General features: G+C 41.3%; 1 long non-coding RNA gene across 1 annotated transcript; it reads left to right on the top strand.

The window, feature by feature from the left end:
• The first annotated feature begins 4,233 nt into the window (after positions 1-4,233).
• Positions 4,234-5,960, top strand: LOC133484783 (uncharacterized). Its single transcript, XR_009790494.1, has 2 exons — positions 4,234-5,113; positions 5,223-5,960. It is a non-coding gene; the product is annotated as an uncharacterized LOC133484783 (long non-coding RNA).
• Positions 5,961-13,220: the final 7,260 nt, after the last annotated feature.

Below are 13,220 nucleotides of genomic sequence, written 5' to 3'. Positions count from 1 at the left end.
GTTGCAGCCATAAAATTCTAAGTTAATGATTATTTGCTCAAAACAATCAAGTTTATCAGTTTGAACATTAAATATCTTGTCTTTGTAGTGTATTCAATTAAATATAGGTTGAACATGATTTGCAAATCATTGTATTCTGTTTTTATTTATGTTTAACACAAAGTCCCAACTTCATTAGAATTGGGGTTGTATATTATCTCACTGAATGGTCAAGAACTTTGCCGAGAAGACATACCAGACATGTTTACAGGACAGTGTTGGGATGGTCACATAATTGTTTCTGAAGGAAGCCTTTCTATTTGTTTGTACAATGGCAAAGGTCACAGTTTTTATGGGTGGTGCTTGTAAACCTGATGTTCGGGTCTGCTAAACTCTAGCTGCGGGCTTCAGAGTGGTCTCAGAGTGCTGCATCCACTTCTTATTCATGAGGTACTTGCCCATTGTTTTAAATATGATCAGGAAAAAATGCATCTGTTTCTCGACCACTTATGGAGTTTCAAGTGCACTTACGTGTATTAGTGTGAAGAAAAATCCAAGTTAGTTAAGTGTGATCTACAGAAGAGTTCTGTTTGAAGAAGTCCGAAAAAATAGTTCTTCCGACGGATGAGCGGTTAGCATCTCTGTCTGACAGTTCTAAAATGGGGTCTTCGAATCCAGGCTACGGCCTTCCTGTGCAGAGTTTGCATGTTCCCCCCATTCTTGTGTGGGTGTTTTCTGGGTGCTCCAGTTTCCTTCCTTTTATCTGAAGACTCAACATTGTCCTTAGCTGTAGATGAGGATGGTTGCTTGTCTATGTTTGATAACATGTGCCCTGCGATTGGCTGGCGACCAGTCCTGTACCTCGCCTTTTGCGCAAAGTCAGCCTATGCTCCAACACACCCTCGACTATAATGATGAAGTGTAGAAATGGATGAATGGATGTTTATACATTAGAGCATCTGCCTCACAGTTCTGAGGACCGGGGTTCAATCCCCGGCCCCGCCTGTGTGGAGTTTGCATGTTCTCCCCGTGCCTGCGTGGGTTTTCTCCGGGCACTCCCGTTTCCTCCCACATCCCAAAAACATGCATGGTAGGTTAATTGACAACTCTAAATTCTCCGTAGGTGTGAATATAAGTGTGAATGGTTGTTTGTTTGTATGTGTCCTGCGATTGGCTGGCAACCAGTTCAGGGTGTACCCCACCTCCTGCCCGAAGATAGCTGGGATAGGCTCCAGCACGCCCGCGACCCTAGTGAGGAGAAGCGGCTCAGAAAATGGATGGATGGATGGGTGGATGTTTATACAGTATGTGCAAAAGTCTCAGGCTGACACTTGTTTACTGTTTTAATTAACTTAATTTCCGTGAAGATGTAGTTAGATTAAATTATTTTCAACATTCAAGTCAAAAACACAAAGGCAACCTATGCTCAATTAATGTATTTTTTTTTCAGTTTTGTCAACAGTTCAGCCATTGAGGAGTTTTCTGAGTGACATTCGTGTTTTCACTATGGTCATTATAGCATTACTAAAACAATAAATCTAACGGTAGCCTGAGAAGGTTGCGCATCACTATAACGGAATATATTTTACTGGCATGCAAACTGAAACAGGTACAGAATTATATGATTACTCACTAAATTGCAATCACCAGCAAATCTTCAACTGACCTTGTTTTATTCTAAAATTCTCCTGGGAGCTAATGTCCTCATTTCTTGCTTTCCAAGTGGGATTCAGGCTAAAAGGAAGGTGAACTATGTGGAGGAAGCCACAAATTAAACGTGAGGCTGTAAATGACTCACGGCTTTAGTCACTCTCTGATGTGCACAAATATGTTTATGCCTGGTTGCTTCAAAAATAGAGCTGCATTTAATGTGTATTCTTTCATCAAATTTATTTCTTTACTTGACAGCTCAGAAGTTAACAATTGATGTCAGGGCGATTTTTTTTGGATCTAAATTATGATTCATCAATATTGATTGACACTCTCTGAGAGTTATTACTTTAACAAAATCTTTATTATTTTAGTTGTGGTTTGAAGTGTCTTCTCTACATCTTACTGATATCTATTACTGCCATATCTAAGCAGAGGTTCCTGTGAATTATTTTTTTTTAAATCCCAGGACAACAAACAGTAAGAATTACAGCCAGGATTAGGATTTTGGCAGATCAAGCGATGTGACTTCCAAGTGGGAGAAATTACTCCCATCTTTAATGAGGAAAACTGCATTAGGATTTGATTGAGCCAAAGGTGATGAATAGGCAGGAATTGTATGAGAATGTCAGCTCACATATCACCCCATTTACAACACATTTCCGTTCATAAAAATTTGCTGAAGCTCCCTTGGTCGGTATTGACTAGTATCATGCAGTAGTAATTCAAAGTGAACATCCTCTTACTCAAACCACAGCTAATGACAAGCAGGAAAGCAAACCTGATGACCCCAATGATTGGCTGACTTACTGGTTAAAATACACTGCAACTCACGGAGTTTGTAAAATGTTCTTAAAACTTGAACTGTAGTACTGTACATTGGAACCTCTAAGGTTGGACAAAATCTGTTCTGAGACGCTGTTTGGATTTTGAAACAGTTTTTCCCTTAGTAGATAAGGGATATAGAATAGATTTTCCCCCGGACTGTACAATTTACCATTCTTAAAGGTCCCATATTTTACCAAACCAACTTTTTCTAATATTTGGGATGTTATACTGGCTCTATGGGGCCTCAGTAAACATGTGAAATATGAATTAAAATCGTCCACGCATTCCTGAGTTCCAGATGTTTTTCTGCTGAAAATCAGGCCATTCGAATTTCTCAACCTTATCTAAGTCACTGGCGAAGATCTCCGCCTCCCTCTCTGCTCCTGAGCCAGCGCTGTCAACATAACAAACACGTGTGCTCTTACAAGTGGGTATTCTATACGGAGGCAACCATTTAGAGGAAAGGGGTGTGTCTTAGCCAACTATAGACAAAGCGGAAACAAAGCTGGGTCAAACAGAATTAGCTGTCAGAGGGGCCTTTTCTGGACACTCATATAACAAAACCAAGGTGTTTTTTTAATTTATTTTTTTAAATGAAATTGATACTTTTATACAAAGTCCATGTTAAAGAGTCATTCTCTGGAGGTCTAAATACCCAAAATATGGGACCCATTACTCTAAATCCTGTGTTGCACACCACACAGAGAACCATATTACACATTGCAGGCATGCAAGGAGAGATATCAGAGTGAAGGGGTGTGCAAACAGTGCTGCACCTCTCGAGCTAAGGGGCTGGGGGAACAGGAGTGGGGGGTTAGCGGGGGCTTGCTCAAGGTCACCTCGACAGTAATCAGAAAGCAGAATTGGATCACTCCAATAAATAGTTGCCTTCTTTCCCACTCAGCACCATGATCCGGTTCCAAAGCCCAAGTTCTGAAACATAGATATAAAATTATTATTATTATTATAATTATTATTATTATCAATCCATTTTCTGAGCCGCTTCTCCTCACTAGGGTCACGGGCGTGCTGGAGCCTATCCCAGCTGTCATCGGGCAGGAGGCAGGGTACATCCTGAACTAGTTGCCAGCCAATCGAAGGGCACATAGAAACAAACAACCATTCGCACTCACAGTCATGCCTACGGGCAATTTAGAGTCTCCAATTAATGCATGTTTTTGGGATGAGGGAGGAAACCGGAGTGCTCGGAGAAAACCCACGCAGGCATGGGGAGAACATGCAAACTCCACCCAGGCGGGGCCGGGGATTGAACCCGGATCCTCAGAACCGTGCCGCCTTATTATTATTATTATTATTATTATAGGCTACTGATGCGGTCTTGCTTGGTTTTGTGCTGTGGTAAGGTTCTATTATAATTAATGAAGTTGGCCAACTGCAATTCTTGACCAGAAATATTTATTTTATAGTTCGTAGTAATTGTAATTGTTGTTCTTGCGTGGTGGATGATAACTTTGTGCTGGGGTTGTCAACAAATGTACTGGGATTCTACTAGAATGAGGATCGTCGTTAGACGCGTACGTACCGCGGCTTTTGATTGGCTGAAAGCTAGTTTAGCAGTTACGTGTACCCCGGCTCTCACCCAGAGTCAGCTGGGATAGGCTCCAGCACACCCGCGACCCCAGTGAGGATAAGCAGTATGGAAAATGGATGGATGGATGTATATTATGTATGTATTATATAATATCCATCCATCCATTTTCTGTATCGCTTATCCTCACTACGGTCGCGGGCGTGCTGGAGCCTATCCCAGCTATCTTCGGGCAAGAGGCGGGGTACACCCTGAACTGGTCGCCAGCCAATTGCAGGGCACATATAAACAAACAACCATTCGCACTCACATTCACACCTACGGGCAATTTAGAGTCTTCAATCAACCTACCGCGCATGTTTTTGGGAAGTGGGAGGAAACTGGAGTACCCGGAGAAAACCTACGCAGGCAAGGGTAGAATATGCAAACTCCACACAGGCGGGGCCGGATTTGAACCCCGGTCCTCAAGATTGCCCTGAAAACAGGCTTTATGTGGTCCCGACCTTAAGGGGAAGAGTTATCCACTGGGCTCACACTAACAGGACTGTATGTCACCCAGGCATTGCCAAAACTCAATCTGTGGTCGAACAGGGCTTTTGGTGGCCTAATGTTAGACGAGATGTTATCCATTACGTCAATGCTTGCCAGGTATGTGCTGCTAATAAGACCTCTCGTCAACGTCCTTCTTGGGAATTGCAACCCCTGTCAATACCACAACGTCCTTGGTCAGACATTTCCGTAGACTTTGTGACAGGATTACCGGCCTCTAAAGGAAATACCAGCATTCTCCCAGTTGTTGACAGGTTCTCTAAGATGGCACACTTCATTGCACTGCCGAAACTCCCCTCAGCTAAGGAAACTTCCGAGTTGATGCTAAACCAGGTATTCAAGTTTCATGGTTTTCCAAAGATTGTGGTATCGGATAGGGGCCCCCAATTTGTTTCACGATTTTGGAAGGAGTTTTGCAAATTAACAGGTGCTACCGTCTGTCTGTCTTCTGGGTTTCATCCTGAAACCAACGGACAAACTGAGAGGCTGAACCAGGACCTGGAGACTGGGCTCCGATGTCTCGCGTCACTGGAGCAACAATCCTGGATTCAGAAGCTGGTTTGGGTCGAGTTCTCTCACAATTCTCTCCCCTCTGTATCAACTGGTCTATCGCCTTTTCACATTGTGCATGGTTACCAACTATCTCTGTTTCCTGCCATAACCCCAGAATCCACGGTTCCATCTGCATTGACCTTGGTGAGACGCTGAAGGAGGACCTGGGAGCGAGCCCGCCAAGGACGGTCCTACAAGACCGCAGCTGACCGTAGGAGGACACCGGCCCCGAACTACGTAGTGGGTCAGCGAGTTTGGCTCTCTACCAAGCATGTTCCACTCCGGGTGGAGTCCTGGAAGCTCGCTCCCAGGTTCGGTGGGCCCTTCCCCATCACGAAGGCCATCAACCCTGTTACCATGAAGCTTAGCCTCCCAAGGTCGATGGGGTCCACCCTGCATTTCACGTTAGCCTGTTCAAGCCCGGCCGGGAGTCCCCTCTGGTCCCGCCTTCCAGCCCCCCTCCGCCCCCCCGTTTTGTGGACGGGGCCCTGTCTTCACGGCGAGGCGGCTGTTGTCGTCTCGTCGGAGGGGGTTTCAATATCTGGTGGACTTGGAGGGCTACGGGCCTGAGGAACGTTCGTGTGTGCTGTCTGGGTTTCTCGTTGATGACTCACTCATTCGGGACTTCCAGTTGTGCATCCTGGGGCTCCGGGGCCGTCTGGGGCCGGCCATTAAGGGTGGGGGGGGAGTACTGTCATGGGTGTGTGTTCCGTTCATGACACAATAAACATTGACTGTGATTATTATCATCGGGTATCTTGCTTAACTAAATTAGAGATTGGAATATATGTATTTTATATAAAACTCTTGCAGCCTTACTATCGAAGACTAAATAAAGAGGTACTTTTCACAACTTGGAAGCACACTGCTCACTTTGAGAAAACAGTGATTACACTATGTCACTTAACATTGGCTGTGACAGAGCAGATATATGCCCTCAAACCGTCTGTTCATGTACATGGCAGCCAAAAGTAATCCATGGGTTAAACTCCAGGTGACTGGAGCGATGACTTGTCATTGAGAGCAATAACAAGATTGTAGTGACAATAAAAAGACACTATTGCATTGCAGTTTCATTTGAAAGAGCTGGCGTCGCTCCACTGAGCACAGAAAGGTTAAAAAATAGTTTATCCCTATCTGTGGTAAATGTTTTACGTAACTTAAAAGCATGACAAGAGAACAGGGAAGAAGTAGAGAGAATGAGCTATCTTTTCCATTAAATCTGATCTGTTAATTTGAATGGTTTGAGTAAAAATACAAAGCAAGGAATGGACTCAAGCTAAAGTCGTATTAATGAAAGCTCAGGAATATACAAAAAATATGCAGTCTGGTTGGTTGACACAGCAGCAGGTTCCCCATCACGTTTGCCCTTAAGCTGGACCGCAAGTGTGCCCCTTCAACTCCATTCGTGCTGCTAGGCTTCATTCCACTGATTATTGTACATGTTTCATACACTATTTGAAAGAGGGTGTTCCCACAAAGATGGTTTCTTTATGCAAAATTCATCGGGACAGATGTCTGGGTCGGCCTCCCCTGCCACGTTAATGCTCATGTGGGTCGACTGAGAATTGATTAGAAAGCTATCTAAACTGACTTTGAAGATATTCATCCAATGCTGCCTTGCACTGGCTTGCATTTGAAAAATTTAACACAAATTTTTTCAAAAATAATTGGTGGCAAAGTGAACTCATTAATGTTCTACACATTGACGAAATTGAACTTTAAACAAGTGGTGTTCTATAAATGAAACACACTTTACTTTTTCAAACTTAAATATGTGTTTTAATGCTAATTAAATAAATAAACAGCAAGCTTCACTATCGTTTGAATGGCACATTGCCTTGTAGTAAGGAAAACAAAGGGACTGTAATTCCAAGTTAACGGCTTGCATCGATGCTAACGTTTCTATTCAGTTTTTTGTTTTTTGTTGGGTGGGTGGGGGGGCGGCGGGTGACGGGACCATTTTTTGCGGGGTTTAAAAAAAATTGTTTTTTTCTCCAATGCAATTATAATGGGTGCCAATTATCCATGGATTTTATTTGTGGTTGGGCCTGGTCCCTATCCCCTGCGAATAGTGGGCATCCACTGTACATATAAACAAACAACAATTCACACTCACTTTCACACCTATGGCCAATTTAGAGTCTTCAACCTAATATACAATATGGAAGGAATATGGGAGGCAGCTGGAATACCCAGAGAAAACCCATGCAAACAAAGGAAGAACTCCACAGAAGTCTTCCACCCATCCATCCATTTTCTTTACTGCTCATCCTCACTAGGGTTGTGGGCTGCTGGAGCCTATCCCAGCTACCGTCGGGCGGGAGGCGGGGTACAACCTGAACCGGTCCCCACCCAATCGCAGAGCACATAGAAACAAACAACCATTTGCACTCACATTCACGGCTACGGGCAATTTAGAGTCTTCAATCAACCTACCACGCATGTTTCTGGGATGTGGGAGGAAAGCGGAGTGCCCGGAGAAAACCCACCCAGGCACGAGGAGAACATGCAAACATCACAGAGGCGGGGCCGGGATTTGAACCCCAGTCCTCAGAACTGTGAGGCAGATGTGCTAACCAGTCGTGCACCATGCTGGCCCTTTCGATAATCTTAAGAGTTTATTTCAATCTGTAATGGTTATTATTATTATTATTATTATTATTATTATTATTATTATTAGGTTTGTTTATTCAATATAATTTTTGTTTTTAGTTGACTGGCTGAAAACCAAAAGGTTCCATCCTTTCAATCTAGCAATGAAAACCGTGATACTACAGCCAAAATCATGAATCAACAGCTAACTTTACACTGATGTTGTCACAAGTGTTCTATGGTTATTCTTCAGTGGCCACTAATCACTCATTTTATATTGGGGTAAATGTGGGCTGCCATGATTTAACACTTTAGGTAACATTTCAAGTCACAGAGCTCTGATAAACACGTGTCAATGCACAAGCTCCAAAATATCTTAAATATCCATTCTTAATATTATGGGATAAATGTTGACATTATAATAATATCATATACCCTATATGTGATGGTCATGTTTAAAAAAGATTATCAGCGTCACTGAAAATGCCAATTATAAATGTGTGTTTGTGGTTGTTTTATGTGGTTGTAGACTGAGTCAACTCATATGTCACCATAAGTGCCCTTCTTGTTTGTCAGTAGGTGCAATTCCATGTAGAAACATGACATGTCCTAATCTCTTAATGGAAAAAAAAAAATAGAAGAACAGTCTACTCTTGACAGGTCCCGGTCTTAATCTTCTCAGCATCTTTCTGTCCTTTATGTGGGTCGAAAATTATATGGACAAATGTAACACTGGCAGTGTTCCAAGATTTGATGAGCTAACGAGCTATGTTCAAACTTGGAAGACATCTGTAAACATGCCGCTGACCACCATGTAGGTACCAATATTTGCTTATGACGTATTATTTGGTTTAACAGCATCCTTTCTATCTAATCTGTTGTTTAACTATGCATATATTTAAGTGTTGTAATCATATCTTATGTCCACATAAAAATAGTTTTATGGCTCTATTTTTCTATTGGCTCATCCTCCTGCTACAAACGATAATTTAAATGCTATATTGTTTGCTTCAAATACTATAGGCCTACTTATTTTCTCTCTGTCAGGTTCAGTTGCACAAATTTCTTACTCGTGCCTCAGTGCCTCATGGTGAGTATTAGGACATGTTCTTGTTGATTGAAATTGATTTAGCCATTTCTGTTTTCCAAATCTTTGTGCTTCCGTTGATTAAAGGCTGTTAGTGAGAGGGAAGGTTAGCCGAATGGCCGTGCGCAGTGTTGTCACTGAAGTCATTATTCAATAAATGAGTTTCAGTGCTATTAACTTGGCAAGTATAATTGGAAACAAGGTATAATGAAAAGTAAATGTTTAAATGATGATTTAAATAAGTAAACGTAATTAGGTGTGAACTAAATGTAAAATGTAAACACTATACATTTAGGCAATTCTGTGCTGTACTATTGTGGTTGTTTTGCATGTGTACATATAAAAGAAAAAGAGTCTCAGAGGAAGCTAGACTTGCGTGTGGAGCTTAAGAACTCCAGATGGCTGACAGTCTCCCTAATTGATAGGCTTTCTGTACATTCTTTCTGACCTTATACATGGCAATAAAATTCTAAATTATTAATGGCAGAGTGGTCAGGAATGTTGAGCAGCAGAGGACCAGAGTTCGAATGCAGATAGGATAATGAAAGGAAGACCATTGTTGAACTTCATCGTTAATTGTGTTAAAGACACGTATACAGTAGAACCTCTAAAGTTGAATGCCCCTCAAATCGTACTAAAAGGGTATATTGTTTTTGGTGGGGCTTTTGTGATGCCATCACACCGCATACATTATTGATGGGAATAGGAAAAGTGTAATTTTGACCATAGAACCAGAAAAGGAACTTATTGCACCGTCATTGCAGGGTAGCAATTGAAGCGGTTCGAGCATCTCTCTCCTGTTCAGTACAATATGGATAAGTTGAACGCGGTAAAACTCAATTCCCCATTTTGTGAGTAAATGGTGAGTAAACTTCACCATCAGTAACAGTGAGGAAACAATTGTTTTATCATACAGCACAGTGGGAGCACAGTGGCCTAATGGTTAGCACATCTAACTCACAATCGAGAGGTTCTGGGCTCGAACCTCAACTCTCAGTGTGGAGTTTTCTCTGGGTACTCAGTCTTCTTCCCCTATTGGAAAAACATGCATGTTAGGGTAACTCTAATTTGCTCATAATTGTGAATGTGAGTGTGAATGGTTGTTTGTCTACATGTGCCATCGATTGGCTGGCAACTAGTCCGTGCTGTGTCCTGACTCTGACTCGATGTCAATTGGGCTTGGCCAAATGCAAACAAGCGGTATACAAAATGGATGGATGGATTATACAATGGTTGACTTCTTACACTTTTATGACTGTTAAGAATGTTAAATATATAATGGATGATGACCACGCAATTGGTTCGACATGAGCCTCATTATACAGTATTTTAACTTATTTTTACACTTGTGGAACAGTTAGGACTGTTAAGATTTTAACGAAAAAAAAATCCTGGTTATGAAGGTTTCATAGGGGCAACAGTTTGACTCTGCATAGGAATATTTACATTTCCATTATTTCCAACGAGAACATTTTATTCTTCCAACAAGTAGAGGTTGCTCGTCATCCCAGAATGGATTTTGTTCGAACGTTCACTGAGAGCTGTCGCTGTTATTTACAATCCATGAAAATGAATCAATTTCAACAAGTAGTGGAGGATGTGTTTAGAAATGTAAGAATGAAAGGTAAGAATTGTGAGTGTTTACATTTGACAAAAAACTTTTCCCTTCTACATTTACCGGAAACAAAAGGACAGCTAATCTTAATTTTTTCTTTCATCCCTATTTATTCTACCCTGAGCATTAAAAGCACGTAACCAATCGGAATCTATTATCCAAAATGTCTCAATGGAGATTCATCCCTCATCATTCAATCAATAATTTGTTAATGTGGTTCTTTAGCAACCCCCCCCCAAGAGTGAATAACTATAAATCGGCTTCAGCCTGCTCATGTGGATATTGGGGTATAGGTTCAGCCTTCGGTTCTGGGTAGAGAGTAGAGACGTCCAATTCAAGGTTAGAAGGAGTGACTTTAATTGCCATTACGAGTACACATATAGAACAGGGGTGCTCAAATACAAATCCTAAATGGCCACAAAAACATTATTCAATGAGTCAAAGGTCCATTCAACGATGTCTGTCATGTCACATGCAATAATGTTGTAATATCCCTATAAAAATTCTGTTTCATTCAAAACAGCAGAACTACAAACTAAAATAAAATGCCATTTCCACGCTAGTGCGTGTGTATGTTTGTGTGGATTTCTAAGAAAGAATAAGAAAATTCAGATTGGTAAGTGAACCACCCAAATGATAAATACAGTAATAATAATAGTGTAAATATAACAATAGTCTAATGAGTAAAGTTAAGTCTGACTCCTAGCTAGTTAGTAACGTTCACACAGTTAACATAACACTTCCTTTATATGCCCTTATTCTGAAACACAACACACACTACAGATACTGTACAATGTACATGATCCCTTAGCCTGCTTAGCCTGAACCTTTGAATCATCATATGCTATGATATAATGTAGTGTATTACGTAATAATGAAATTATATCACTGTACTGTTTGGTTGTAGATGTATTTATTTGTATTTATTTTATATACTGTATTTGTATTTGCTTTTATTTTGCTTATTTTAAAAAAACTTCCAGTAGCAGAAGAAGATGACTTAGTGATCAAAAGGCGGTCTATAGCTGCTGTTAACTGTTTGTTTATTTTGTGGTGTGGAGAGTAAACTGTTGACTCAATCCCTTTTCGACTCCCATCTTGCGAACCACATCGCCACTATCTGAATTTTCCCGCACCCTTTTTTTTTTAAACAAATTACTTGATCAGTGTTTTAAACAAATTTTCCTCCTGTAATTTTCTGCCACCTGGTAGCAACAGGGTAAATGATTTGCTCATTATTGTTAGATGTGAGAAGCAAACTGAAAATTGGGGATGGAACAAATACAATTTTAATACGGAATCTATCCCCAGGGACAACGCAGAAAGATAAAGACCTGCTCCGTTTCTCTGCAGGCTTTTGGACAGCACTAATTCCCAACACTGCGCTAAATGGATAGTTTCGGCCAATTCAGCTGACACCGCTAACAGGGAAGGTTATGGCTATACTGAGACCCATGAAGCAAAATAGCTGGGGAGAATTTTCATTTATGAGCAGGAGAAAACTAATGACTTTGCAATTGGATGCTGGCCGTAGTCATGGTTGAAATTCTCTCGTAAAGCTTTCATCACAATGCTCCACTGACTGTGATATATGTCTTTCCACATAACTTAGAACGTAAACATGCAAAGTGCAAGAAAGACGGGGAGAAAAAAAAGGCCTTCGGGAAAGAGAGAAATTAATCCAAGCTTCCTTGTTCAAGCCCCCAGGGATCAGTGCTGTCTGCCCTATATTGCAGCATATCTGATCCATTTGTATGGTTTTCCTAATTCACCACAATGATAATAGATTAACTATTTGGAATGTTCTATGTGAAAATCTCGACTTCTACTTGTTCGTCAAAACCCTCCTGAAGAGCTGGCATGCCATAACTCACACAGCCAGCCATGCTGTACAGCCAAGCCCAGGAGCTTCATTGCAGGAGATTACAGAAGGGAATTGTGAATGCATGGGGAAACATTTTGCAGATGTAGCCACCATGCACATCTTTTCATGTCAAATGAGAACACAGTGGGCACAAGACAATTGCTCGAGAATGAAAACAATGGAAAATCACATTATCCACCGTGTAGCCTTCTGCTATTGTGGGCACCTCTCAAAACTTTAATTTGGAATTGGATGCAATCCTGCATTTGGACGAAGAAAGGTCTGCCTGACCGTAGGAACATGGGCCTCCAGAATGAAATCCAGACTGTTGAGAATTCAGCTCTTTTTACCAGCATCAGATGGAGAGTCAATCCAAGTTGAGCTGCCTATAAAGAGAAGAGGCAATCTTGGTCCTGAATGGCTCTGAACATTCAATCAGCAATACACTGCTCTCCAAAGGAAATAAGGCAACCACTTCAATCCCACATTGATTTCTTTTGTTTTCCATACTGACATTGTCTTTATGAGCAAAGACTGTTTGATCACCCAAAAAAAAATATTGCATATCCATATTGACACTAGGATAAGGATATCTTCAGCATAGAAGAAACATCTGTTGCCACTTTTGATGTGCATCTCAAGCACACATTTAAGATATTGTTGCTGAAATCTGATGAGCGCATTATTCAACAGCTACAGCAGCAAACCGAAGTAACACTGCATCAACACACAAGGGAAGGAGGCATGATTTAGTTTAATCTCAAGTGAGCAGCAAAGCAAGCTTCGATGACATGTATGCCATAATGTGGAAGGCATGAATGGCTTAAACAATTTGCTTTAGTATGAGGGGAAATTTGCTGCACAAAGGATGCGCAAGACAAATTACGTGCAACACCATCTGAGATCAGAGGCACAAATCAGTGGAGGCCTCAACCAGCCTGTTTTTTTTTTG

This window comes from Phyllopteryx taeniolatus, chromosome 10, assembly GCF_024500385.1.
Source record: "Phyllopteryx taeniolatus isolate TA_2022b chromosome 10, UOR_Ptae_1.2, whole genome shotgun sequence".
NCBI classification, from domain to species: domain Eukaryota; kingdom Metazoa; phylum Chordata; class Actinopteri; order Syngnathiformes; family Syngnathidae; genus Phyllopteryx; species Phyllopteryx taeniolatus.
Note: the sequence above shows the minus strand (reverse complement) of the source record. Positions and strands in the feature narration are given on the sequence as shown.